Genomic DNA, 17,403 nt, shown 5'->3' with positions numbered 1-17,403 from the left:
ATATCAACAAGTAAAATACATTCTGGGGAAGAAAGATTGAGCACTAATCATTTAAGTTGTATTACAGTCTTTTAATAAACAGTCTAGTTTACATGGTTTCAACTCACTGGACCATGTCCAGCAGACATGCCAACTGCCATCCACGTAAGATTACCTCACGATTTCTGCCTACCTTTTCAATTGCTCTCTGCATCCAGCGAGCATGAACAGGTTTCATGACGCTAATCCTCAGATCAACACGTTTGTCATCGTCTTTTGTCTTGAGATTAGCTGCCACTTTGTCGGCATACCACTCGGTGAATTGTTCCATCATTATCCCTTTCAATTCTCCGTTCACTGATAGGTCCATCGGCTGTAACTCACCAGTGCACCGGGCCGGAACAAAGCAAACTTCAAAATGTTTCTTTTTCACAGTTTAAACAAACGATTTGCAACGATGTGCGGCAAAAACATCGAAAATCAAGAGCGATTTCTGTTTCAATGGCAACTTCAATTCCTTTTTCAACTTTTCGACTTTGACGAAACTACTTCCCCTATTTCTGTAATGAACTCTTCCCGTTTTGTGTCATAATCAGATGGTAGTTTCCTGGCAACTTTAGTTGCTGGATCCGGAAGACCGACAGGTCGACGCTTAGTGACAGTTACGTACTTCAGCATAATTGTTATGTGCAGTATGATGCATGATACATCTTCCAAATGCTTTTGTATGCTACTACTATTGACTATTTGAGTTTGAAATGTCACAAACTGAGATCATCCTGTCTACTGTCAAATACTAGTACTAACAGTTGAAAGGAAAGCCGTCTTTGATCCAAATGCCCATGTGTTCGGGGGAATTAAGATGTTTACACTAGAGTCGGATTAAATACTAGTATAGTATTTCCCAAAGTTGTGTGTAGTCATTAGTGAGTATAGTCATTCTGGTCAACCATTTCCTGATTTGCCTCCTCGCATTAATAAATGCACGCATTTTCGTTTTGAGGTTTGCACTCGCATTATTTAATATACGCATTAGTTTGTTGATTTACAGTATTTCAATTAATCGGACCACCACTAGAAGGGACTCAACCCCGCTTAAAAAGTAGAGGATTCTGTACTTTACTGAGAAAGTGTAATCCCAAATATATCATGCTGAAGTTATTTCTCCCCCCCCAAATCTAGCTATTTTGAAAAGGCACTAGTTTGAAATCATCTGCTTCCATCCCTGGCAGGCAAATATTACATTACATGTACCTGTGATGCAGTTAATTGTTGGATCAGCATTCTAGAAGTTGAAAGTCAATAATGAAGCATACGACTTTATGGATAATAACTTGTACATTACATAGAGCGATGGATCAGTGTAGATCTGTTGTTTTTACTCCCCGCCCGGTCTCATTATGTGCCACTTGTTATTCAAGTACATGCTGTTGTTAATGTTAATCTGATGTTTGTCACCACATACTATATATACATACTTCTCATCACTTGGTTGCAGTCACTTTTAGCTTGATAACACTGTAAGAATCTAATCTCAAAATGTTACTGTATGCAATAAACAAGAATTTATCATCCACAAAGTCATATGCTTCAATATTGCTGATACAACTGTTTGCAGCCTGAAAGAATTTAATTTCGGGATCATTTCCATTCCTGACTCATAAAAATATTAACCTACATAAAACATCACCAAATGTTGACCTTTCGTCTGTGTGCCTCTCCCGCAGAAAAATAGCTAATCGCCTCTCATTCAGAAACTGGTACATCCTAATGTCACCTAGCTGTCCTTAAACTGGATTGGTCAGCTGCTGTCTTTATAAATTTGCTTGGCAGCACTACGGAAACATTGTACACCTTCATTCCTCATACCCGACCCGCAGAGCTGTCAACCGCTAAAGATGGTTTGGAGTGAGACTGCAAAAAATAAGCCGGGGTCCAGCCAGGATCATGTCGAGGGCGACGCCCTGGTGGGGGGTCCCGAAAATGAAGTTTAGTGATTTTCAGGAGCATTTGGAGCCTTCTGGTGGCATTATTTTGACACTCAAAGATGCATGCTAATAAATAATAATAAGCCGAATCATTCGCATAAACATCGTTTTAGTACTTCGTTCATTCAGGCGTTCTTTCAATGTTCAACTTTACGCAAAAAACGAACGAAAATGCGTATTAATTATGAAATTATTTTTGGCTACCAGATATGCGTGAGATTATTATTTGGAGGCGTGAGAGCGTGACATTTGTCAATAAAGCGTGAGACTAACGCCAAATGCATGAGAGTTGACAGGTATGGACCCGTGAAGATCTAGGGTGGGACTTCAGCAACCCATGCTTGTTGTAAGAGGCGACTAACGGGATCAGGTGGTCAGGCTCGCTGACTTGGTTGACATGTCACCGTATCCCAGTTGTGTAGACTGATGTTCATGCTGTTAATCACTGGATTGTCTGGTCCAGACTCAACTATTTATAGACTGCCATATAGCTTGAATATGTAAGTCCGAAGACTTGTTTATCAACCCAGTCCGTGTACAAGTTACAGAAATAAGTATGTTTAAGACGACATTGTACCTGCATTTATGAGACACAACATTTTTAATAATGCCTGTCAGCTGTTATTGTTTTAGAATATTTACATAAACTACATCATTTGTTCAATAGTTATTACAAGATCAGACTAACATCTAGTTTCTGAAATAAACATATTTTACAGAAAATATGGTTCATAAATAATAATCAGAACATATTACGAAAAGGGGCCTACCAACTTTCTTCATTTTCAGAGACTGTTTTAATCTAGACTTGCCATATATTCTTGACTTGCAAGTGCTTTCTTTGATATATTTGTTTCGAGGTCTAAATGACAGACTATCACATTGTGTACACTAGTGGTTATCAAAGGCTCTGACTTTATCTGATGAAGGAATACGCATTTTCTCTGAGTGAGTGAGTATGGTTTTACATCGCTTCTACCAGTATTTCATCAATATCACGGCGGGGGATACCCGAAATGGGCTTCACACATTGTACCCATGTTGGGAATTGAACCGAATCTTCAGCGGGACGAGCGAATGCTTTATCCACTAGGCTACCCCACCTCCCTCATATTCTCAAAAAAGACATGCTCCATATATTATGCATACATTTCCCTCTTCACAGACAACTTTCATGATTCCGTTGACGAGCTGTTTGTGATTCAGCAGAACTCATCTACATCGGTGCTAAAATGTTACAGTTGCACAGTGTACAATAAATGGTCTTTGATCTCACTGAATATGCTTAATCATCAACTCACCTTTTCAGGATGCAATAAATTTGCTTTCGCTCGAATACATGACATGTTTGTTGGATAAGTTTTTAGTCTTCAGGTGAATGAAGGAGCAAGACTTAGCTCTGAAACTTTGTGATAAAGAATAAATGCTAACCATAAAACATGTCACATCGGTGTATAAAATAGTTTTGAAATGTGGCCTGTTCAAGGACTGGTTGTCCATAAAAGTGACCAGTCCTCAAACACAGACAGTCCCCAAAACTAAAACAATAAAAAAATCAACAAATGTTGTTTTGATGACAAGTTCAAACCAAGTTAAGTGTATTTTTTTCAAATATTTCGCCTTACTTATTTAATAGACCGTCACTCACAAAAATAGGACGGAGGGATGGGCTATATTTTATACAATGGTCACATATTCATGTTCGTCCAGTTTCCAAATACCTTTCAACAACTTGCTTTTGCTCATTTGATACATTCTAAAACAACTTGCGAAACAAACAGTATCCAGTGGACCCTCCTGTAGAAAACTATTTATGTCTATAAAAGTTATCCCACTCTTCTCAGTCTGACTTACCTATTGCTAATTGTCATCAACTGGGCTGTTGGACACATGTAAATATATAGGCAGACATGTCCAACTCTGTCAAGCACTCCTTGTCATTGTATAGATTCCCAGCATCCACTACTGGTCATAAGACGTGATAATGGACCATGGTCACCCACTGTGTGCTCAGAGAATTGTTGTACACGATGCTATTGTACACCTTGCACAAAGGAAACAGCAGTATACCTGCCTTGGCAGTACCCTAAACAAGGGACAAGGAAGGCCTGTGTCAGTCACGTGATGGAGAGTCTAGACACTGTTGGACACAGCGGTTATGACTACAGCCAACAGTGTCCCATGGTGTTGTTACAGTTTTTGACTTCACAACTAAACAGTATACTTTTAGAAACAGATGATGTCTTTAAGTCAAGAACCCCCAACATTTATAGGATTATTTATTTTTTTTCTAATGTGTACTTCTGTACACCAAGTTCATGCCTCGAAGTGCATACAAACAGACCGTTCATTATAACCCCGGATAACCCAGGCTGCCGAGGCGCTAGCAGGTTATAGTCACATGACTTATCCCACCGGGGTACCCATTTTCTGCTGGTGAACAGAGGCATGTTTGAACAAACTCACTTGCCTAAGGTGAGACCACATGTATCATATGTGCTTTGTTGTGGGGCAGGACAGAAGTCCTAGAAACTCTCAGGAGACAAGCTGCCGAACACAGTCACCCATCCAAGGACTCTTCGCACCAACGTTGCTTACTTCAACTGATTTGCGAAATGAGAACTATGCACAGGACCACATGATTATTCATCATGTTTCAAGTGAAGAACCTGCACAAACATTCATCCTGTTGTATTCATATGTTTTTTTCTGTACTGTTATGTTTAAGACAAGTTGTTCATTGCTATTTTCACTGGTACCAAGTATCATCATATTTGTTACCCTTGTAGATCCGGGTTCCAACGACGTACTCAGGAACATACCAGCTATTTGGCGGCAGTCTGTAAAGAACCGAGCCTGGACCAGACAATCCAGTTATCAAAAGCATGAGCATCGATCTATGCAATAAGTCAGTAAATATCATGCAAACCTGTAAACTCATCTGTCTCACAGTCACAGTCCCTAAATCACATTATTTCCCCTTCTACTCAGCCCTTTCTGCAATGTTAAAGCCTTCATGAAAAAAGTCTAGATTTCCTCAGGTTCTGATTCTCCCATCTTACTGGTGCAGCTTTTCAATGTAAATGGGATTCTTTGTTACCATCAAAATTATATATATTCAGTAACTAAGCATTAGTCTAACCTGTTAACTTGAGTGCTAGATATCCTGGCCCCGATTTCTCGAAACAAACTTAAGTCAGAGTTTTTTAGAGTTTTTACTCAAATTTGAGAAAATGCATTTCCCAGAATGAACTAAAATCGATAATAAACTCAAACATAGTAGACAATTTGAGTTTCGTGGATAGATTACTTAAGATGTTTGGGCTCTTTTATTTCAATCAATCAACACTTTATTTCTGTACAAAGGCCATCGAACCCATATACATACAGTTTCATACATTATAATACGATTTGCATATATGTATACACGCTCATCTGCATACATGTATACAGGTAATCTGAACATACAATACAGGTTAATATGGATAAAGTAGATAAAGATATGATATGATAATACAAAAGTATAATATGGTATTTAATATTATCATTCTTGTAATAGCTTACATCTTCGTTCATTAAAGAATGCATTATATATAGGCTGAGCATTTTCAAACTATGTACGTTATTTATCATAAGTAGTTTCTTAAAGTTATGCATATTCGTTTTGAAATCACTTGGTAAATATTTACTATGTAAGTCATCATATCTAGGACAAGTGAAAGTAAAATGGTATTCGTCTTCTACACCTCCATAACACTAAGATAGGACACGTTCTCAAATTTGCGTTAAATTTTACACCATCGTCCTTCATTAAATTTTAACCTTAGTAATCCTGCTCTAAATCTAACTCAATATTTACGTAATTTATAATCTGCAATTTCAAAAAGATATTTTTCAGGGTTTAATATACTTTTGAATTCTCTATACAAAACATAACGTGTGCTATTGTCAAGATCGGATCTCCAGTTTTGTTTAAAAACATCCACTAAACGCGTTTTGAAGATTCCGATAAAACTTACACGATTTCGAACAGTTTGTGATAACCAAACAAATCCAAATCCATAAGAAAAGAGCAAATAGCGAATTTTTGAAGCCCATGTCATAGCCAAGGTTATCGAGATTAAGTAACATTTCATAAGCTTTCTTTGGTATGGGATCTTTGTGCATTGTTATTATTTTCATCCAGTAGTTAAGACAACGAACAGCTGCATTTACAAAAAATAGGGAAACAGACACATTCACCATACACAATAGCGTTAGGTGTCTGAGGTCCAACATTTAGGTATAATTTGCAAGCCAAAAGATGTATTTTCTCAATGCATTCATATTTTATATATCCCCACATTTCTGAAGCATATAATAGGATAGATTGTATTTGACTATCAAATATTTTGAAAAACATATCCGGTGATAACGAACCGATTTTTCTAAGGTTGCCATTTAATTCCATTAATGTTGTTTTACCACGCAAGGAGAGATCGGATAACGAAATGCCCAGGCTAACATTTCACGTCAATAGAAAACTGAGATACTTATAGCTATTGACTATCTTTAAGTTATTACCTTGAAAGTACCATGCATCAGTACTTTTAAGTCTACCTCCCCCTCCTGAATACAACAATATTAGATTTATCAAGGTTAACGTTTAAACCCCACTTTTCTGAATACAATGCTAAAAGATGTAATTGATTTTGAAGACCACAATTATTATCTGAAGCTAAAATTTAAAAAATGCAGTTGAGTTTAAAATTCAGCTGTTTCAAATTGTCAAACTCAGTTTGAAATTTGAGTAAAAACTTAAGTTTGTTTCGAGAAATCAGGGCCTGAACACTGTCATGACTGCAAGAACAGTTTCGCTTCATTTGTCCCAGACCCCAACAAATTAACCCACAAACTAGGTTTTCATCCATTTCCGGTTATGCTCACTGGCATTAAAAGTGGCCACGGACGTGTTAAGCTGTAAGATTAAGAGTGCAACAGATAAGCAGTGTGATGAGGTGTAAAAATAACTTTTAAATAATTTAAGTTGGTCAAATTTTCCATTAAATGAATCATGGTGTGTATTATTTTTCTAATTTTAGTGGTGCCAACAGGGCACATAGAAAATATTTCATCTGTGAAATATGAATATTTCATGTGCCATGGCAGGCAAATTCATCACTATTTTGATCCCTGAAATTGTATTATCAATAAAGTCACAGATGTATAATAATCATAAATGGCGATAAACGCCTGTAAGAGGATGTCCGTTGGCTGCAGATGTAGATGTTACTCCGATTGTATTACATTGCGGTCAGTTAGACAGTGGTAGGATGAGAACTATTTGTCAGATTTGAAGACAGCAATAGCAATAGTTGAGGAAATGTCGCTGGAAATAACAAGGGCTGATGTATCCAGTGAGTTTTCATTATTTTATTGATGCTATATCACCCGAGGCTTACACTGCCGCGTGTTCCGACGTTGGAGACACAGTGACAATATAACAAGCTTTCATAGCGGTTTTTTCCATTATATCCCATCATGTCAATTCGTATTGCACTTGGAGATTATGCTGCTCTAAATTAACAATCACAGTAAAATATGTGTCAGTTAAAGGTATTTCGTTGTAAACAACCGTTTGTCAATGAAAGTATAAAAGGTCTTTACATTCGAAAGTTGTCGCAGTGCACATTGAGTCAGGAATCAGACAGGAAGTGAGCAGTTGGTTCGTCATTTACATCATTTGAAGGAGAGTTATCGCCCCTCGGAAATAAAATATCACCTATTCTAACCAAGATCTTCACAGGGTTTAGAATGTAGAACTGAGATTTATCGTATCCTGGACATGTAAAGTTATGTCATGCATACACGATATAAATACCAACAAACTGGCATACATACCATGATGCTTTACACAACTTCATCACTGTCATAGCACTTGTTCATCTTGTTCATCATGCTGATATAGCAAGTCAGAGCCAAACCATTCTACAGATCACAAGGCAGACAAGGAAGGAGGGATGCTTCACAGGAAGGATGTGCGCAAATGTGTGTCAAGTACGCACAAATGTAGAGAATGGACTGCGCCCACAACACATCTATGACTTTGCTAAGGCCACCCTTTTTTAATAACTTGGATTACGGACCCGCCGACCCTAAATTTCTGAAACTTAGAAAAAAATATATTGGAAATTCCATTTTCTTTTCGTCGACTTGGCAAATATTTGCTTATTATTCTGCAAAGACTACTTGGGAGAAAAAATGAAATAAACAACGGCATATTTGTTTGCAATTTTCCCCCTTGGCTATGACCTGTGACAATAATGCTTCATGCGAATATTTTAGCATTAACATATTCAGCGTGTAGTCTGATGTTCCAAAAGCCTGTTGCCGAAGGATGTGTCCCAATAATCTTTTTTATGTAAAAAAAACTTTGCGAAAAATAGTTTATAATTCTAATTCTGTCAACAATATATGGTCATTTGAAATGTAATAAGTATTTTCAGTCATTGTGAAAAGTGACAGATTTAATAAATGAGTCATTAGTCGCAATTTTGAGGCCTGACATGTCAGAAACATTTTGCTTATTAGTGTTTTTTTCCCTGCCTACAATATATTTTGATATGTCAAGTCGAAGCACCTCCCCCCGAACTGAAGTAATTTTTTTTCCCCGCCTCCGACTCTGCTTTTAAGTTGAAAAAATCTGTAATCCAAGTTATTTAAAAAGGATGTCCTAAGTGTTTGGTTGTTTCCTTCCAAGCTGTTACATCATCATTTCACCCATCAGTCCACATGATTAATGATTCATGCAGGCTCTAAAGAAATTATCAAAATGTACAGTTCTCTACATTGTTAGCACTGTTACTTTATAGGACTCCCATATTGCCTGCTAGGACCCCTAACACTAATAATTTGGGGTCCCCCAAAGTTTGTGAGTTGGGGTAAAACCCTGATGCTTTAATGTTATTTGTGGCTGAACGTAACTGAAGAAATACTACACGCTACTCCACAACTTAACTAAAAGAAACAAGGGTATCACAAGTACACGACAGTGGAGCCCTACTTCTGGATTAGAATTGGCCTTCAGAAACCAATGCTTGTCATAATAGGCGACTAACGCTATCGGGTGGTATCGACTTTGTTGATACATGTCATTGTATCCCAATTACGTAGATCGATGCTCATAATGTTGATCACTGGATTAGTCACCTCTTCATTGGTCTTTCAATCAAGTTGTGACCATGGTTACTGGTCATGGATTTGCCCAGTGGCCCATAGCTGGACTAATGCTTAGTTTCTGAAAATATTTATATCTGAGTGAAACAAATAATATTAAAATTGAAAAGCAGCGACAGTGAAACAGGAGATTCTGGACCAAAAATTTAGATTTGCTTCATTCAGAACGTCTGCATTACTGGCATGGGAAAATAATATGGTTCAGGGACTGTGAGATAGAGGATCTCATGGCCTGCAAATCTCATCACGAACAAGTACCGGTAACATGAACAGCCAAATCAATCTGCCATGGCTGCAGTTCTCTCCAGAAAACTAATGACTGTTTGTTCTGGTTTAAACTGATAATAATAATAATAGGGCATTTCTAACGTGCATATTTCCATACTGAAGTATGCTCGAAGCACTACACTATACAAAGAGTTCAACACAGTTAGAAAGACATCAGGAAGAGGTGAGTTTTCAGTTTTGATCGGAAGCTAGAGAAGTCACTGGTGTCCTGCAGAGAGAGAGAAGGATCATTCCAGGCTGTTGAAGCTGCATAGGCGAATGATCTGCTGCCTTTATAATAAGCGAACACTGTTTACTCTAGGAACAAGCAGACGTTTTTGTCCTGAGAACGAAGGTTTACATTAATTGTATTCTGTCCAGCTATTATTGTTCATTGAAATTTGTAAGTCATCTTTGCTAATTGTTTTTCTCAGTATGCTTGCTAATTGTATGTTTGTCAAGAGACAATCAGTCCACAAAATTGCAATATCACCTGGTTATGCATCAAACAAAACACACACCATCAATCTGTGTCAACAGGCTGATTACTGGCACACGGATACCGAGGACTAAGTAAAACATTCATGCTTTATTCGTTTTACTACATCTCGTGTTATCTGATGGCATTCAATAAGTCAAAATAAAACCGAGAGTGATCTGTATATATGGACAATTTGTATATCACGTTTATCTGTCCACAACAGCATAGAGCTTTGAGTAATTGACACAGTTCCTGGAATAATTGCTTTTGTGAAGCTACAAGCTACACAGAGTTAATGGCATCGGAACCAAACTGATTAAAACATTTATGTTGAGCAGATAAAATAGTCAGAGCGACAATGATCAATGAGAAACTGACTAGAAACATACCACATCGTTCATTCCGTAGAAGTGATTGAGGCCCAACATGGGTGGTACGTTCTTATGTCAGAGACTCTCCTACTACCTGATGTATATGATAGAGGAAGTAAAGTCCCTGTTACATTGAGGGCGATAGTCATTTATTCACGTGACTTCTTGTCCATGGTCAACTTCTGAATGAAGAACCAAAACGTGTTGACAAGTGTTATTTTTTAGAATATAAAAAAATATTACATACAGATTCAGATTCTCAACTACTTCCTGCATGGCTGTATCTAAATAGCAGAATCTGCACTGCCCCTTAGCCTGTCTCACAGTCCCTGAACCGCATTATTTTGCCTTCTGCCGACCCCTATCTGCAATGCTAAAGTCCTAAATAAAGCAAGTCTAGATTTCCTCAGGTTCAGGTTCTGAATTTCCCATCTCACTGGGTCTCCTTTTCAATTTAAAAGGAATTGTTTGTTTCTATCAAATTATATGTATTCAGAGACTAGGCGTCAGTCTAAGTGCCCCCAAGCCTATATGTTCCCCGCCTTCAATATTAGATATTTGCTGTCTGAGACTTAAAAACAGATGATTCAGGGTTGTGATTTACCAGCAGAAAGGGAGATGATATGAAGTTATGAACAAAAAATAATGTATCAGGATACAAACCGTATTGCACCCATATCATCGGGATACGTATCATACATCACACTCTGTACTAGAATGAGTGAGTGAGTATGGTGTTACGCCACTTTTAGCAATACTCCAGCAATATCACAGTGGGGGACACCAGAAATGGGCTTCACACATTTTACCCACGTGGGGAATCAAACCCGGGTCTTTGGCATGACGAGTGAATGCTTTAACCACTGGGCTACCCAACCACCCCTCTTGTAGTGACAGGGCGGTGGGGTAGCCTAATGGTTAAAGCGTTGGTTCGTCACGCCAAAGACCCGGGTTCGAATCCCCACAATGTGTGAAGCCCATTTCTGGTGTCCCCTGCCGTGATGTTGCTGGAATATTGCTAAAAGCGGCGTTAAACCAAACTCAGTCAGTCAGTCAGTCTTGTAGTGACACCATTCCTTTAATGTCCAGAAGTTACTATGTACTGTAATGTGGACAAGGGAGACAGTTATATGTGGACTACACAGTCTTCAGAACATAAATATTTATGTGTAATCCCAAATATAACATACGTTACATTTGACCACTTTCTAAAATGGCATTGTTTATTTCATAGCTTTCGCTCGTGGGAGCCGTGCCAATGAACACTTATCAGAGGGGTACACAAGGTCCGCAGTCTAGACTACCAGTTGTCCGACTTCCATTTTTTGTGGAAGCCGCGGTGGCTGAGCGGTCTAGGCGTCTGACTTTGTGTGCTGGCGATTAGGTGCCTGACTCTGAGGGTGTGGGTTCGAATCCTTTATAGAACTCAACCAAAAAAGTGCTGGTGTGTACAGCTAGAGTAGTTCTCAGAGATAATCAGGAGCAGCACCTGTTATACACTTTTAGGTGCTGCACAGAACTTTAAAAGCAATTCTCTGACAGACAGGTAGCCAATGCAAGTTCTGAAGCACAGGTGTGATATGGCTAGACTTTGGACATAGAGTAACTACTCTTGCACAGTTATTCTGGATGCGTTGAAGTTTTGAAACTAGCACTTGCGGAGCCCCGGCAAGTAAACTGTTACAATGGTCTAATTTAGACATTACAAGAGACAAAACAAGGATTAGCATTGATTCAATGGTCAGATAATTTCTTAGTGCTCCGGGGCGGTGGGGTAGCCTAATGGTTAAAGCGTTGGCTCGTCACGCCGAAGACCCGGGTTCGAATCCCCACATGGGTACAATGTGTGAAGCCCATTTATGGTGTCCCCCGCCGTGATGTTACTGGAATATGCTGAAAGCGGCGTAAAACCAAACTCAGTCAATCAGTCTTTTTTGCTCCTATATTTCTCAGTTGAAGGGAACACTAAACACACAAAAGCAACCTACCATTCCGTGTATGTCACACTCAGTAATATTCAAGTTATATAACCACAACCCATGAAGATCCGGGTTAGAATTGATCTTCAGTAACGCATGCTGGTCCCAAGAGGTGACTAACGGGATCGGGTGGTCAGGCTCGCTGACTTGGTTGACACATGTCATTGTATCCCAGTTGCGTAGATTGATGCTCATGCTGTTGATGACTGGATTCTATGGTCCAGACGCGATTATTTACAGACCACCACCATATAGCTGGAATATTGCTGAGTATGGCGTAAAACTAAACTCACTCACTATACAACCACATCAGCAACAGCAGTAAATAATCTCAGGACCAGACAAACATGATGGCAATGATTCTGAACCTCAGGAAACTATGACGCAACCATGTCATTGAGTTTATGGTTGTCAACCATTTTATGGTGAAGGAGTAAGGACATACTCCAAAACAGTTTGGTTATTATAATGAAGCTGACATCCACAAATCCTCCCTTTCATGTATAGTTTATCACTTTTAAGTGATATTCAGACACTTCAAAGAGTTAATATTACCAAGCTCATGGCTCACTGGCTGCTGGGGCTTGGAATCCGCAAACAATATTTCAGCTGTATTATTGTTGCATGTAGATATTGACTTGGCTAGAATTGGTCTTCAGCAACCCATGCTTAACTATTTGGATTGGGTGGTCAGGATTGCTGACTTGGTTGAAGCATGTTATCTATCCAAATTGCTCTGGTCAATGTTCATGATGTCAATCACTGGATTGTCTGGTAATGCTCATGATTTAAGTCATTGGATTGACTGGTCCAGCCCCAACTATTTACAGACGAGCACTGGTTACACTTGACATATTGTGACTTGAAGTTGGACAATATTCACAATAATCAATCTGATAAACTCGGATTGAGGAAGTATGGTTTTACACTGCTTTTAGCAATATTCCAGCAATATCACAGCAGGGGACACTAAAAATGGGCTTCACACATTGTACCCATGAGGGGAATCAATCCAGGCAGAGGTGGAAATAACCCATTGCCCGACGTCCGAGTCCAGTGCTTTTTTCTGTCGGGCAAGCAAATTTGTATATCACGCTGTACAGTTGACTTTCCAATGTTAATAATGTTGTTTATTTTTAAAAAATCAACAAGAAAACGGACGGTATAGTGGAAAAATGATCAGGGCAAGTGATTTTACATGTGCTACTGTACAGAGTACACTAGCAATTATAAAGTTATTTCCACCCCTGTCCAGGTCTTCAGCATGTCGAGCAAATGCTTTAACTACTAGGCTACCCGGGCGCCCCTGGGTGGAAGACAAACATTATGGTTCAGGTTGGTTAATGAAGATGCACTCAGGAATATTCCAGCTATATGGCGGCGGTAAGTAGTCAAGTTGTTTATTTGTATGAAGGCCATAGTATGTTTACATCGAGCATTAATTACATACAATGTACAATATACAAGGATGTTTTATATATGTTACAGATTTCAAACATTTTGTTCTCTTAAGATTAAGCTTTGACAAACATATCGACATAAATTATTAATACATCACTACACTTTGAATTCATTAGCTGTCTAAATTTGTGAATATTTACATTGTGGTGGTACATATATGGTAGATAACGTTGCTTAAATTCCTATAGTGTTTACATACAAGGATAAAATGATACTCATCCTCAATTCCATATTTACACAATTGACATAATCGCTGACTTAATTCAATTTCCAACCACCTTCACTTTTTAACTTTTAATTTTAAAATTCCACACCTAAGTCTTATCATTATATTTCGTTGTTTTTTACTTGTTAATAGATAGAGGTACTTTTCTGGTTCTAGTAGGCTTTTATATTGTCTATATACACTATATCGAGAACTTTCTTGTATAGTACCATTGCATGACTGTAAATACATATTAACTGCAACATTCTTAAACATTTCAAGGAAAAATGAAAATAATTGAGTCTGGGCCAGAAAATCCAGTGATCAGCATCATGAGCATCAATCTACGCAAATGGGAACCGATGGCATGTGTCAACCAAGTCGGCGAGTCTGACCACCCGATCATGGTAGTCGCCTCTTACGACAAGCATGGGTTACTGAAGACCAAATTAACCCTGATCACAGGTCTATGGTTCAGGGAATGGGACGGACGGACGAAGATGACATTCACTGATAATGGAACCTGTTAAGAGGATCAAAAAGTTGTTTGTTCTTCACTTTTCTTACACTATAGAGAATATTCTGACATGACCTAATTCTGATTTGGATAACAGTATTGAATGCAATGTACCTAGATAAATAAACCTAGACACAAATCTTTGAAGAAACAGACGAGTCATTCAGTTTGACTACGAATGGCACTTCATTTGGAATATTAGATAAATCACTTGTTTATAAATACAGATCATTACAGTATTGAGTATCCTTTGTATGATTTGGGGGTTATTAAGAGAAAACTAGCAGTGAAAACTTTTGGAATGGATCACTTCAATCAACAGTGGCTTGTAAACAAACCAGATATCAAGAGATACTGGAAATGTGACAATTTGCACATTAGAATATGGAGCATGTGAATGTGGCACAGATCATATACAGTAACCAAGAAAACATGTCACGTCACAAATATCCCAGTTTGTTCTTAAATTAAAGCATGTGAACGTGAGATTGAAAACATCATAGTAACCATGGTAACATATCATGTTACAATTGTTCCAGTTTTCACATAAGAACATATGAAACATGTGAATGTGAGAATGAAAAGATCTAAGTAGCCATGGTAACAGGTCATGTCATAATTATCCCGGTTTTCACATATATGAACTTGAAGCTTGTGAATATGAGAATGAAAAGATCTAAGTAACCATGGTAACATGGCATGTCACTTTTGTCGCATGTTGTTCTTAAGAATATGAAGCATGTGAATGTGAGATTGGAAACGTCCAAGTAACCATGGTAACATATCATGTTACAATTGTCCCAGTTTACACATACGAACATGAAGCAGCTGAATGTGACACAGCCTATATATAACCTGAGCATCAGATAAGCGTAGTCTGTTATCACTGACAGAGCTAGTGCTACATGCAAAGTTTGAGGAGCATTTGATATATTAACCAGTATATATGATATTTTTCCTGTGAAAACGAGTGTCAGAAAAATCAGGCCAAAGAAGACAAGTTAAGATACACAGTGAAGCTGCTGGAGTCTGTATAACAATTGTCATGGGTCAGTGACCTCAGACGTCTGTAGTAAAGCATGTTTGGGAATTTGTGAACTTACACTTACCTATCATGTCTATTGTTGGACTTAACCGAGAGCCACGATGCGGTCCTATACAGTCAAGACACGACCCTGCATCGCTGCCGAGAACACCACCTTCATAAATCCTATTCAGATTCTAGTGGCCGATTACCCCTCGTATTTTCTTGTATATCAATAAATATGCTTGATCCCATGGACACATCTTTTTATAGAGATATGACTGGAATCCTCTCTGCAAGGAAAATCTGTAAATTATGACATAAAAGCAGATAAATTCAATATACATTAAGTGTGATTCACCCAAAGTACGAGTTCTCGAAACAGGAGGCGAGAGTGAGTATTGCGTACCGCTAATGAAGAATGTCCTCCGATACGGACTATAGAAATTTGGTGCATGCACACAACATGTCAGCTCGCTATCGTTGAAACAAGAACTCAACGGGTTTCAGGCCCATTAATATCTAAATGTATGATCACAAAAATATGTCAGTTACGTGTATGTATATAGGGAAATTATCTGGGAGTACATCGATATCGACTTTTCAGTCAAAACCCACAGGAAATATATTTTAAAAATCTCAAGAAAATACGAGGGGTAATCGGCCACTAGAATCTGAATAAGATTTATGAAGGTGGTGTTCTCGGCCGCGATGCAGGGTCATGTCTTGACTGTATAGGACCGCATCGCGGCTCTCGGCTAGGAACAGTTCTTCTTGTCACCTGTTCCTGTTGTCCAGTGGTGATCAAGAATATGTCAAACAGTAAACTGTAAAGCAATTACTTGTACTCGTCATGGTTTTTATAAAAGTGATCATGCTAGCTTTTAGTTGGGGGTGACGATACCGTTGAAATATTGATGATGTGACAATAAATTTTATTTTTAACTTACTGACTTTTAGTAGTGGTTGAAATTACAAAACCTTCTGATTTGACTGATAAATTAACTAAATGTAGGATTTACTAGTCATAAAACTGCTTCTAGATTCGGCTGCGGTTGTCATTTGGATCAAGTTTCATAACAATTAGGATAAGCGTACCCAGAGCTGATCAGCTGTTCTGAATGTCGACAATGATCACCCCAGCGTTATTTCATGTCATTTTAGAAGTTAAACTGTTACAATTACAGAGAAACAAATTGTCACACGTGATACAGAGAAGCCACTACTCCGTCAGTCACGTAGGCAAACGATTCACAGAGTATTACACAAGCACAAAATAGTCCAGGTCACCAGAAATTTGCGATGGCGAAACTGGAGATCCATTGCAACGAAAACGTAATCAACACTGCATACATGCATACATACCTGCTTGATTAAACCGTAGTGAATGAATGATGATTGAAGTCTTGATCAGGGTGGTCTATATACATCGATGACGCATGTCTGATGAAAACTTTAACCGAGTTGCTCGTACTGGAGCACCTGCTAAAATGACCCTGTGACGTCACATGACAGAGGTTTGTTGACAGGGACCATTCATTGTACATTCGAAGGTGCGGGTGATTTTTATCAGCTGGGTGACCATAAATGCCAAAATAGATCAGAGTCACACAGACATGGTGTTTGTCAGATTTTCTAACTGCTTTTCATTGTGCATTGTAAAATAAATATTTACAAATCGTTCATATAAAAAATTTAAGCCGATTGAGTGACAAATCAACTGCTGCACAAAGTACAAAGCGTATCGGACTAGTAGGAGGTAGAATGTAAATTATCAAATGCCGTGTAATACGGATTCATATCTATATTTTATGCCGGATTAAGTTTTATCGTATTATATAACCGTCGGACTCTCTTTACATTTATTTTTTCATATCGTATTTTAGACACGGCTAACACGACTTTTTCCCAAAATT

At 38.3% G+C, this 17,403-nt stretch overlaps 1 protein-coding gene across 1 annotated transcript in view; it reads right to left on the bottom strand.

The window, feature by feature from the left end:
- Positions 1-17,002, bottom strand: part of LOC124268695 (NADPH--cytochrome P450 reductase-like) — a 53,651-nt gene extending 36,649 nt beyond the window's left edge. The window contains 1 exon segment of the mRNA XM_046703690.1: positions 16,853-17,002. The gene's annotated coding sequence lies outside the window, so the exon portion shown is untranslated.
- Positions 17,003-17,403: the final 401 nt, after the last annotated feature.

The sequence above is a fragment of the Haliotis rubra genome, unplaced genomic scaffold (assembly GCF_003918875.1).
Source record: "Haliotis rubra isolate DU_JTF1 unplaced genomic scaffold, ASM391887v1 Scf101, whole genome shotgun sequence".
In the NCBI taxonomy this organism is placed as follows: domain Eukaryota; kingdom Metazoa; phylum Mollusca; class Gastropoda; order Lepetellida; family Haliotidae; genus Haliotis; species Haliotis rubra.
The sequence above is the reverse complement of the archived record's forward strand: the minus strand, read 5'-3'. Positions and strand labels throughout refer to the sequence as shown.